Source organism: Lissotriton vulgaris, chromosome 8, assembly GCF_964263255.1.
Source record: "Lissotriton vulgaris chromosome 8, aLisVul1.2, whole genome shotgun sequence".
In the NCBI taxonomy this organism is placed as follows: domain Eukaryota; kingdom Metazoa; phylum Chordata; class Amphibia; order Caudata; family Salamandridae; genus Lissotriton; species Lissotriton vulgaris.
The window spans coordinates 110,274,640-110,287,381 of NC_141696.1; the positions used below are offsets into that span (position 1 = coordinate 110,274,640).

Sequence of the window (12,742 nt, forward strand, 5' to 3'; positions counted from 1 at the left end):
CTTCTCTGTCCTTTTTGATACTTGAGGGCTCCTTGTGTGCTGTCCCCGTCTCTACTGGTCTACCCTGCGGTCCCTTGATGAGGCGAAGCGTGACCATCAGAACCAAAGTTAAACAGGAGCCAGGGTAAGTAATTCAGTCCGGATTCTACCGGTTTCCTAATTACTTTTGCTTTTACTTGTGCTCTCCTTCTCCTGGGTGATCATGCGATAGTAACCGCCTCACCTCCCACCGCCTCCTTAGTGAGAAATACTGTATCAGGGGCACTTGCCTGTGGCCACAACCCTCCAGGGTCCTGGCAGGGGGAGTCACAGTGTCTTACTCCTCATGGCACTACTGGACCTCCATGTGTTACTTGTGGGCTGTTCTTCCTTGTGGTCTCCCACAGCCTCTGTTCTCCAACCTGCATTGCCTTCATCCGTTCATTTCGGCTCTCTGCCAGTCACTCCTCCATCTGTGATTAACACCTCTGTAGTGCTCCTCGCCATCTGCTGGTTTTCCGTTTCCACACCAGCTTCTTCCTCCTCAGTTTGGATCTGTCTGACGACCCAGTGGAACCGCGATACCCATCCTTAGAAGCTCTGACCTGCTTCTCTACGATGTTTTCCAGAAATACTGGTGCGCTGTTCCTCTTCTTGTCCATGCAAATGGCGGCCATTTTGGAATTCCTATCTGCGGAGGCTGCGGGATCACAGACTGGTGCCAAAAAATCTCATGTCTACATAAAACAGCATATGAGTTGGGAATTAAAGTCTAGCCCGGCCTAAGATTTTCTGATGCCAAGTGCACCACTTTCTCAAGGTTTTGGATGAACAAGTTTTCATGACTTGTTTTTGTAATCTATAAAATGACATACAGTGGTTGCAAAAGACAGTTAATTGCTTAGCATAGTGCAAGAAGTGGGAGCATTCATTTTTGTTTTTTTTTGTTTTTGTTTTTGGAAGACCTTTATTTCACATTTGTCCATCATCATACAAGGTGTATTGCATGGCCCACAGAGGGGCGAATCAAATATTCAATAAACAGAGTTATTCGGTATGGATGACGCAGCCATTTAGCTGGTAACCCGGGGGTCCAGCGGCAATATACATGGTGGAAACAGTATTGTCATTTGGAATTGTTCATAATAAGTGATCGGTCTAATTTTCTCTTTTTTTGGGTGTAACAACAGTAGAAATGTGTCATTCAGTCAAGCATCGTGGCCGTCGCAGCTTATTCCCCGGGATCTCACCTAGGTGCGTGTAGAACTGCATAAGTGCATAGTAATGCGTGGGTCCCGGGGTGGTTGTGGGCATGTCTCGCGTTTGCAATGCTCGACCGTGCATGACAATCAGTGTGTGGTATAGCTCACTGAGGCATAAAACTACAGGTGAAGGCTCGCGAGTCCAGTCCGTAGCCCTAAAAGCGATGTCCACGTGTGTGGCAGTAGGGCGTGCACACTAATCCTCAGGTCCCAAGCACAGCGGTCAGTCAGTGTTAGAACAGGCGCACTTCGCCTTGCCGCGTGTATGTCCACTGCTTGCGCCGGAGCCCTAAGCGTCAGTACCTCTCCGTACTCCAGGTGTAGCATGCGCTTCGTAGTGTGTCGCCACCTAGTGTTCGCTCTGTCCTCAGTGTCCATATCGAGAGCTAAGTGTAAGTCTGGTCGGGTAACTTGACCAGCGGGTAAACTATCCCCCACGCGCCATAACGGTAGGGGAGAACTGGGGTTGGGTAATGTATTGCGGTCAGGGATTGGGTGGAGGGGGGGCGCAAAGGAGATCATCGTATGATGCAGTGGGGGTTAGCAGCCGTCCGTGCGGGGCGCAGGGGGGCCAGGGTTAGGATGACAGAAGCTGTGTGTGGAGGGAGTGCGGGGGGGGAGATAGTGCACACCTGGGCAAGGTCTCTGTGTGTGTGTGTGCGTCCAGTGTATCTATGAAGCAGGCGGTGGTCGCCTTAGGTCATCTCCTGTTCCTTGCAGGCCTCCTGATACATCTTCAGAAGTGGGAGCATTCATGACACAAACATCAAGAGCAGAACGTTTTCTTTTGATTTGGGTAAATTGATTTGTTTTCATGTGAAAGGGCATTGCTCTGAGTATCCTCGAAACAATTCATCCATCGCATCCATTTAGAAATTTTGGTTGCAGTAATGCATATTTTTCCATTTCCAAATCCAGACACTTTAGTTTTCCAGCCTTATATTCTTTGGGACAGTTAAATAACAGTGTGGTTCTCTTACATGATATATTCAGTATAGATTGCTTATTTATGCCCTTAACAAAATGGACATAGTACAAATTTCTTAAGCTCTCACTTAAGTTTACCTTTATATTGGAGTTTAGACACGGATGGAAATCATATGGATTAATATCAGGAAAATGTTGTCTATAAGGCAGTTGAAAGTATAATTTACTCTTGTTGTCTTAATGAAAAATGTTTGCTGTTAAAACCCTAGAGCTTAACTGCAGAGAGACATGCATTCAACTCTATAATTGATACATTTTTAATAAGGCTAGAGAAACAAACTGATGACAAGTGTTGTTAACTATATTGATTGCCATTACAGATTTTTTAAAATACATAAGACTCCATCCAGTGTATAACAGCTGTTACTGATAGAGTCTTACAGCCGCAGATTCCTTACCCTAGAATTTTTCCCAGGCATCCGAATGGATCTGGAAATTTTTCATGAGCAGTACCCCTGGGTGCCGGTAGGTGGCGTCATTCAGCTCCATGTGGCTTTGGCATTGTCCTTGCCAGAAGTGACATGCACGATGCCTTTATAGGCGGCACCCCAGCATGCTGACGCCAATTCTTTTCTATCTGCGAAAGTCAGCGCTGATCTGGAGAAGAGCTACCCCCAGTCACATTTTAACAGACCTCTTTTCTACCCTTTTGTTGAAGATTTTTTTAACTTTGTCTCCTGGTGTGGCAGGAATGTTTGCAAGTAAGACTGGTCTAAAGCCCTGTGGCGCCGGTCACATCAGATGTCGGTGATGGATCCACACCTCTTCCGTCTGTACGACCATAATGCCAACATCTGTGTCGATTGGCACACCATGCACCCCACGTTTTTGAGGAAGTGAAGCTCCTTGAGGTACGACTCCCCAACGGTCTCGATCCCGTCAGGAGGAAGGTCTCTGGATCAGTCACGGAGCCACTCCATGCGCTCGTCATCAGTCGAAGTCGTCTGGGGGATTCGGGTAAGTCCCACAAGTCATCCATCCACAAGATATGGGAGCGTCGGCATTCGAGGCCTGGTTCCTGGGTTGATCCTGCTCCCAGGCTGACTCCACGCCTCCCATAGTTTCCAGAAGACGGTGCTGCCACCACCTAACTTCTTGAATTTTATGAGGCCATGCACCTCATATTTGGGTGGCCTGTCTCTGCTGGAGCGCCTCTGAGCCCCCAGGCTCAGAAGAGGCCCTCTGGTCTTCATCTTGCGGGTTCACCCCGCCACCAGTCCAGCCCCTTAGATCCATGGTGGCTCAGTCCCCATACTCATCTCTTGCACCGACATGTAGCTAGATAGGCATCGTCTGACTCAGACTCCTGGACTGATTGGGGGCAAACCACCCAGACTGGAGCCTGAGGCTTATTTCTTTGGGCTATTATTTGGGGATGATAGGGAGGGTACATTGGACCATGATGAATACCAGGCCTTAGATGTTACGCGGGCACCTGGTATGAGTATTCAGGATAGCGAAAGGTAACAAGGACCCCGTGTTAAATTGATACAGCAATTCCTAGGGTAGGGCACTATTCAAGTGTAATGTATATCCCTAGGCAATTTATACATTTCTACTTGTCATAGATATTTTAAGTATATATGCCTTTCCAGTGCAAACAATTAAAGAACTGAGTGTAACAATCAATATAAAAAACAATAATGAAAATTATATGAAATTAAAAACAGCAATTTATTACAATATTAAAAGTACAGCTCATAGCACATGTTAATCTCTTATTACACATCTTATTCTCATACTCATGCAATGTTTTCAATGATTAAAGAGCAATTATACATACATCAACAAGATTGTGTCAATAATCTAAAAACAGTTACATATACAACAATAGCGTTCGTTGTGGTAGAGAAAATTAAGTGTCTTTGACGCGCGCTTCGACGCAAACTGCGTCTTCGTCAGGAAAAGCCAGGCGATGACCTAAAAACGTAATTCGAAAGTTAGACTACAGTTTATGATATCACACAAGATAGATTGACCATCACTTTCACCATGTGTTATTCAGATGAAGTAAAAAATGGTAGCAGTCTGATTCAAAAGTAAGAGAGGTAGGATTGGAGCATAGCTAATGTATCGCTGGTAGCGTTAATAGAAAGTCTTCAGTAACCCAGATGGCTATAACAGGAGGATTTTACATAAGTCAAGATATTCCTGCTTACTAAGTATATCCAGTGAAGTTTAAAGATAGTAAGTGGAGTTCAAATCGATCAAAGTTTCACTGCTTACTCAGTATATCGAGCGAGGATGTAGGGATAATACTGTTCTCTCATATACATTTCAGCATCTCTGTCTGATGCCCAATACTACGAGGGATCATGGAAAAAATGTTTTTAAAGAGATCTATTTAGATATACAGGAACCTTATAATTACCCTCTGTTTATTCTTATACAACTCTTATGATGCTCCGAAATGTCCTTGATCAATGGGTTACATTAAGTCAGTCCGTAAATCCAAATTAGAGTTCTATAAAATCTAAATAGGATTAAGCATATATTAGCGACAAACTTAAATTATTTAATGCTCGATTCTTTTCCTTTTATAAAGATATCTGGTACCTAACGTGAATCGTTTGTACCTGTGGGTATTATTCCTGTTTTTCAGTATCTCTTGGAACGGCTCATTCTGGATAAAAATCTTGCGCGATGGGTATGTAATAATCGTAGCTGTAAAGAGTGTTATACATTCAGATTTCTCTTTATATATATGATAACAATACTCATATAGTTTCACAGTCAAATACTTCTATTAATCAAATCATGGTATTACTTAAGAGTTCGGCAACGGACGCCTCCTATTGTGGTGTTTAATCGGGTATCTCGACTCTATATTCGAAGCACTGTTATTAAGTCTAAATAAAGTTGCTAACTAACTTGTAGTTGTTAAGCTAGCATAGTTCGAACAACTATGTTTACGTTATAACAGAGTACCAGTTCATATGCTAACATAACTTACATTAATAACATGGGTAAAGTTGCTAACGGCTCCGTCGGCGTCTTCGCGTCCTGCCCGGTCGTCACAATTTGTTTAAAAGATTACAGATTGTGTCTCTATTGTCTTTTAAGTGTTTAAAGCTGCATAGATCTTCTTCCATGATTGGTTATTTGATGTACGGTATCACATGCAAAGGGTCTCAAGGTTAACTGACTACTGGCAGGAACACGGAAGTACTCTGATCATGTGACTCGTGTTCTAGTTGTGTTTTCAGGAAACCGAGCTACACTAGAAAGTGAACTCTATCAACAACGGTGTCCCTACTTCCTGTAGTCATAATATACATTTCCTTTAGCAATCAGAGTAGCATGCAAATCTATACATAGCATGTCATTATTATACAGACTCTCTCATATTGTTAAAGCTTCTCTAATATATTATAAGACATACCCACCTATATGGATCTTATTAAAGAGGTATCTAATTTAATTAATTGAGTATGTCCAGACCATACATCTATAGCATATTATCTAAATGCGATATCTACTCTAAATAGCATTCTCCCATGGTAACTCATTATTCATCCACAGACTGATGCATTAACTGAAAATATCCAGTAGGCTTCCTTTCTTTTACTGATTCTTGTACTTTCATTCTCTCCTATATTCTTTATCTTTTCTAGTACTCGCCATTGCATCTCTTCTGGCTTGTGTTGTGACTCTAAATAATGTTTCACTAATGGTGCAGTAATTTTGGCAGTACGGATTGCCGAACAATGTTCTGTAAGTCTAGTACTGATTACTCGTGAGGTCTCTCCTACATACCCTAATCCGCAGGGGCATACAATTAAATAGATAACATTTTGTGTCTTGCAATTCCACATCTGTTGTGTGCGAATCATATAACCATTAAAAACTAGTCTCTCCTTCCATTACCGAATCACATGATTTGCAGGATAGACATTTAAACGTTCCCTTAATGGGTTTGCTGCCATCAATAGTTTTTTGGACAAAAGTTTTAGCAGCATTATAACGTGAATGTACCACTATATCTTTGATATTTTTAGTACGTCTATATGCAAACAGGGGTTTGGGTAATGTTGTTTCTTGTTCTGGATCACTATTTAAAATGTGCCAATTAGAGTTTATTATTTGTTTTTCTTTGGCATTTAATGTGGAATGTTTAGTGACACATAAAAGTTGGTCTGGCTTTTTACGTGTGGTTCCTGTTAAAAGGTGATTTTTATCATAAAACCTGGCTCTTTTGTAGGATTCGCTCACCAACCGGTGAGGGTATTCTCTGGCTATAAATTTCTTTTTTCATCGAAATGCTTGGTTATCAAATTCTACCAAATTCGTGCAGTTGTGCCTTAATCTTAATAATTGTGAAAAAGGAATACTTTGTTTTTGTGTGTGGGGATGATAACTGTTAAAATGGAGGAGTGTATTTCTGGCCGTCTGTTTAACAAATAGATCTACCTCTAATACTCCTGTATTATGTCTTATTATTATGTCAAGGAACACAACTTCCTGTACGCTTGAATGTGCTGTAAATTTGAGATTATTATCTGTTAGGGTCAACCATGTTAAAAATTCTTCGAAACTATGTTCGTGATCTGTCCAGATAAAGAAGATGCCGTCTATATATCTAGTCCAATGGGAAATAGACTCGAAGAATGGAGCAATTTCATAAAAAATGTACTTTGTTTCAAAGAGGGCCATGTAAATGTTTGCTACCGAAGGTGCCACAGAGGCCCACATGCTTATGCCTTTAATTTGTGTAAAAAGACTCTTTCCAAATTCAACATTATTTTCATTTAAAACAATGTCAAGGCATTCTAGTATGAAGGTTTGTGGACCCGGAACTTCAAATTTGTTCATGACCCATTCAACAGCTTCTAGGACTTCTTTTTTTCGAATATTACTTTACAGTTACTCTATATCTAGAGTCACTAATACATTCCTATCTGGATTGAATTGTAGATTTTCGACCTTATTAATCATATCTCTTCGATCTTGCACATATGATTGCATTTTAGAGAAAACGTGTCCGATTTTGTGATCTATATATTTGGACAACAGCTCTGTAACTGATCGGATTGACGTCACAATGGGGCGATATGGAGGGTCTTTTTCGTTCTTGTGTACTTTAGGGATGCCATAAATACATGGCATCTTACCTTGCGAGCTATTCAGATATTCGTACTCTTTATTACTGATATCTCCTGAATCTAGCACACTATCTGTTAATGATTTATTTTTTTGCACTATCTGGTTGGTAGGCTTAGCTGTAATCTTAGAGTAGAACGTTTGATCTTGGAGCATGGTTAATATTTTTTGTTCATATGTAGTAGTATCAATAACTACGATGCCTCCCCCTTTGTCGCAATTTTTCACTGTTACAGCCTGATTTTGGCCTAAAGATCTCAAAGTTAAAAATGTCTCTTTCTCTAAATTATAAATTGGTTTTGGGATAAATCTGCACACCTGGTTCAAATGTTTTAATACTATGGACCAGATGTAGGTAAATCCGATTTACCGACTCTTAAATACCGACTCATACCGATTCGGTATTTAAGAGTCAGTAAATTGGAAGGAGGCAGATGTAGGTAAAAAATTACCGAATCTGTAAGAGTCGGTATTTACCGATTCTGTAAATACCGAATCTGTATTTCCCATTAATTCCTATGGGCCTTGAAGCCCAAAGGAATCAATGGGAAATACAGATTCGATATTTACAGAATCAGTAAATACTGAATCCTGCAAGGGTGCAGGGGGTGTCACTTTGACACCCTCTAGCACCCCAATTCCGGACTTGTGTGCCATGTGGCACACAGACAATGCCCTAAGGGCATGTCTGTGTGTCACATTGCACAGGTGAGCATGCACAGATGTGCATGCACACCTGAATTCGGTATTTTACCACCCAATAGGATTGGGTGGTAAAATACCGATTTTTAAGGGCCTGTGGCACTCTTAGGAGTGCCACCTACATGTGGTTTTTCCGAATCGGTAAATATACTGATTCGGTATTTTACCGATTCTGTAAATTTACCGATTCGGTAACTTTACAGAATCGGTAAAATATAGGCCCCCTACATCTGGAAACCCTAATACCGGTCGGTAACGGCCGAATTCGGCCGTTACCGACCGGTATTAGGGCTCCTACATCTGGCCCTAAATGTTCAAAAACAGATACTTCAGAGCCGATTTGATCTAGTGATGGTGTAAAATTCGATTGAACACGCAATTCATTCGTATCTGGTAATTCTGTATGATTGTTTTCTTCACTGAAATACTTAAGTCTAATTTTCTGAAAAAATGAGATGTCTCGATAAAGCTCAAATTTATTAGTTGACATATGGGGTGAATATGATAAACCTTTTGAGAGGAGAGTGAGACTAGCTGAATTCAATGGATTAGATGATAAATTAAATATAGGGATGTCACACCTTACCTCCAATATCGTCTCTTGCGTGTTTCTAATACATGTGGGGTCTCTGGTTGGTATTGGTGGTTCTGATAATTTTCTCTCGATGGTAATTGAAAGCTCACTCTGTCGGCCTCGGCGCCCCCCGCCCTGGGATAAACAAGCATTTACAATGCAATAGGTCTCGCATTAGGAAAGTTTGAGCTATTGGTATTGTAAATGACAAATTTTTTATTTATGTTTTGTTTTTGAAAATAGCTAAATTAATAGCTATGTCATTTACAATGCTAATAGTTATAACTTTCGCAAATGCGACACCTATAGCATTTCTAATGCAATATGTGTTGTATTTACGTGACTTAGATGTATTGATATTACAAATAACAATGGCTTTTAATATTTTCAAATAATACTTAAATAAGTTATTGTAATTTATAATGGCAATAGCTTAAATTTTTGTAAATAACTTTTGTGAAGATTATGTTCAGAGTATTTTATTGTGACGAAAATCCAAGAACAGAAGTGAAAATGTAACATCTTTTTGTTACATTTGTAATAAAGCTTGAAACATTGACAGAACATATTTGAACCAGTTGTTGAATGGTTGCACAGAGGGTGAGGGGGTGTGAGGGTTAGGGGGTATGAGGGTGAGGGTGAGAGGGTGTGTGGGTGAGGGGGTGGGGGTGTGAGGGGGTGGGGGTGTGAGGGGGTGTGGAGGTGTGAGGGGGGTGAGGGTGTGAGGGGGTGTGAGGGGGGTGAGGGTGTGAGGGGGGTGAGGGTGTGAGGGGGGGTGAGGGTGTGAGGCGGGGTGAGGGGGTGTGTGAGGGGGGGAGGGTGAGGGGGTGTGAGGGTGGGTGTAAGGGGGTGAGGGGGTGTGAGGGTGGTGGGGGTGAGGGGGGTGAGGGGGTGTGAGGGGGTGTGAGGGTGAGGGGGTGTGAGGGTGAGGGGGTGTGAGGGTGAGGGGGTGTGAGAGTGAGGGAGGGTGAGGGGGTGTGAGGGGGGGTGAGGGTGAGGGGAGGTGAGGGTGAGGGGGTGTGAGGGGGGTGAGGGTGAGGGGGTGTGAGGGTGAGGGGGTTTGAGGGTGAGGGGGTGTGAGGGTGAAGGGGGGGTGAGGGTGAGGGTGAGGGGGTGTGAGGGTGAGGGGGTGTGAGGGTGAGGGGGTGTGAGGGTGAGGGGGTGTTAGGGTGAGGGGGGTTAGGGTGAGGGGGTGTGAGGGTGAGGGGGTGTGAGGGTATGAGGGTGTGAGGATGAGAGGGTTGTGAGGATGAGGGGGATGAGGGGTGTGGCCTGAGGAAGAAGACTGAGCTCCGGACACTGAGGAGTACCTAAGGGGAAAGCTTGATGCCTCTGCCAATATCTTTAGAAGAAATTCAACAGATCACAGAATTTGAGGACTGCTTAAAGGTGGCCGTCCATGCAGTGAGAGGCGTGCGGTGGGCTTCCTTAGTAACAACTTATTCCAGAGGACTGGGGAAGTACAACAAATTCAGAGGTCCCTCCTTCATGAACATTTATGAGCTTGCAGAAGGACACGAGGAAACGGTGGCCCACGAAAGCGCCTCCCGTCTAAAAAGGAACGTAAAGCAGAGGGAACGTGCACAGCCCTGAGGCGGCCAAGCAGACCAGTTAAAGCTCTGCTTATGAAGCGGCATACCGGCCCCGAAGCGTGTTGGCTACACACAAAACCGTTACGTGGCAATAGCCCTCTGGTTATAATTAAATCTGATGGACTCCGAATCTCGGTTCCATTTTAGCTCCGAGGCATCATATTTCCGACCACCAGTTGGCGGTGGAATGTTTGGAAGTTGGCGCGCTTTCAGGGATTTCGGAGTAAAATGATCGGCATTCGTTGCTGTCATTTGAAAGCAGACTTGAGTTCTTCAGCCATCTCCCACTGCCTTTCTGATGTATATTTGCATGTTAAGGTCACAGAACAGCCTCCGCCTGTCTGCACCAAATACCTTAATAAGGGTAATCTGACCGGGCAAAGTGCTACTGAACGCGGCTTTAGCACAGATTGGCATCGGGACCTTCCAAGCTAAAATAGCAGCAGCTTTTTATTAATTTCTTTCGCTCGAAGACCCTAAAACAAACACACAATGCAAATCAACATCGTTAACGCGTTTCAAAAATGAATCCAACGTCCTCTGAAAATGTTAGAATCTGGTTAAAATTAAATTGCAATGCAAAAATAACACACGCGAAGAACGAACGGCCCACCCACCTTCACCACTCGCTTCCCAACACCATGCAAGTATTCACAACAAATATGATCTATCCATTCCAATCCAATCCACCCTCACGCTTATGCACTCACCCATGCTGGCTCGGTTACTGCTGGCGCACTGGGGAATTCGCTACACATCTCCTTTCGTTAGGAAACCGATATGTAGAAGACCAGGAAAGCCCGGACATCCTAGATGTTTCATTTTTTTTTTCTTCTGTAGGTCAGTCCGTAATACATGTCTCGTCACTGCGCATGCGCGTTTGAGCCTTTGAGTTCCTTTGGGCGGGCGGGACTTCTGTCTTCGGAAGTCCTGCGCACGCGCCCACGGAGTGCCTGAGAGCGGGGCTCCCATGCCCGAGGGAGAGCCCCGGCTACAGAAGTCCCGAATGGCGGTAAGTGTGGCTTAGTTCTAGGGGGAGGGAGGTGCGCTTGTGTGTGTGTGTGTGTGTATGTGTGCAATGGCGGCGGCGGAGGGAGGGGGGTCTTTGTATGTGTGCATGCGTGCGTGAGTGTAGGTGCGCTGGTGTGTGTGTGGGGGGATCTCTGTGTGTTCGTGTAGGTGCGCTAGTGTGTGTGTAGGTGCGGCGGCGACAGGGGGGGGGTGTATGCGTGTGGCTGTGTATGTGCGCATGCGTGAATGTGGGTGCGCATGCACACAGTCAAATCCAGCACAAGAGAGGCGCGTGGCACCCTCTTGTCCTTCATTCCCCCGAGACAGGCAGCTATAAGTCTCCGCCTGGACGCATCCTTCGGATGCTTATTCCAGGCGAGACCTAAAAAGGCTGACATGTCTGCTGATTGGTGTTTTATGACCTTTGTTGAATCTGAGGTACATAATAAGTTGATCTCCCTTCACCTTCGGAATCCGAAGTTTCAGAGAAAGTAGTGACTTTTTGATTTCTAGAGGTATTCTCATTCATATACTGGTTCTGTTTATAAAAGTTTTCCCCTAAATAAGGATAAGTTTTCTCTACTGAATGATAACGTTTATCTTTGGCTAATTGGTTGATTTTACGTTTTGTTAAATATTCTGAAAAAGATGCTAATTCTATGTCAGGACCGGAGGCTTCAGATTATGCTTTTCTCTCTTCGCTGTTTATTAACATCACATCGCACAGCAGCCAGAAAAGCATCAAAACTTGAAAAATGTTAGTATCCCCAACACACGAATATCAGAAAACATTGTAATAACATCGTTTAATAACTACAAATCCCATGAGATGAACATTTAGGCAGTCCTTCTTTAGTGTCCATAAATCCCAATATAAGGCGTCCAACCAACGAACTCCTCCTCTTTCTTCGCTGCTTCGCAGCCAGTTAAGTGCTATTATCCCTCTCTTGCACTTTTGTGTTTGTTGAGGTTTTTTTGTGTTTTCTTCTATTCTATTTGCATTGATTGTTGCTTTGGGGGGCCTGTGGGGTTTTTCTTCCCTTCCAGAGCCCCTTCCATCGCGGGGACGCCTTCGCCCCTTACGCGATGTCCCCGTGTATTCCGCTGTGTAGAGTCACCGCTAGAGGGCGCCGTTGCGTCTCGCCTGCCCGCGCGCAGTTTTCGTCTCATTGATTGGAGCTGCGCTGGGGAGTCGACATCGCAGGTGCCCTGCTGCCGCCTAACCCTGACGCCCTCTTGGGTTGTACTGTCCCGTGCTTGAACGCCCCGGTGGGGTCTGTATAGTGGGTGTACCCACGTTGAAGCCTGCGGGCGATTTCAGCACCTTTTTTCTGTAACAGCTTCCGCTGGGGTGTTCCCCGCTCGAGCGCGCTGGGAGACGGTGCGGCCCGGTCTCTGGAGAGAGGGTCGGCGCGCTGTAAAGGCTGGTGCTGCCTTTTAATTGTCCGGTTCCACCGGCCTACAACCTTTGCCAACCTTCGGTCGGCCCACACGTGGCAGTCTGTGTACGCCATCGGAACCCTCAGTTTCCACTT

The 12,742-nt window shown here is 44.2% G+C and overlaps 1 protein-coding gene across 2 annotated transcripts in view; it reads left to right on the top strand.

Moving 5' to 3' along the window:
* INPPL1 (inositol polyphosphate phosphatase like 1) overlaps positions 1-12,742 on the top strand; it is a 915,229-nt gene that overhangs the window by 630,551 nt on the left and 271,936 nt on the right. The window lies entirely within an intron of this gene.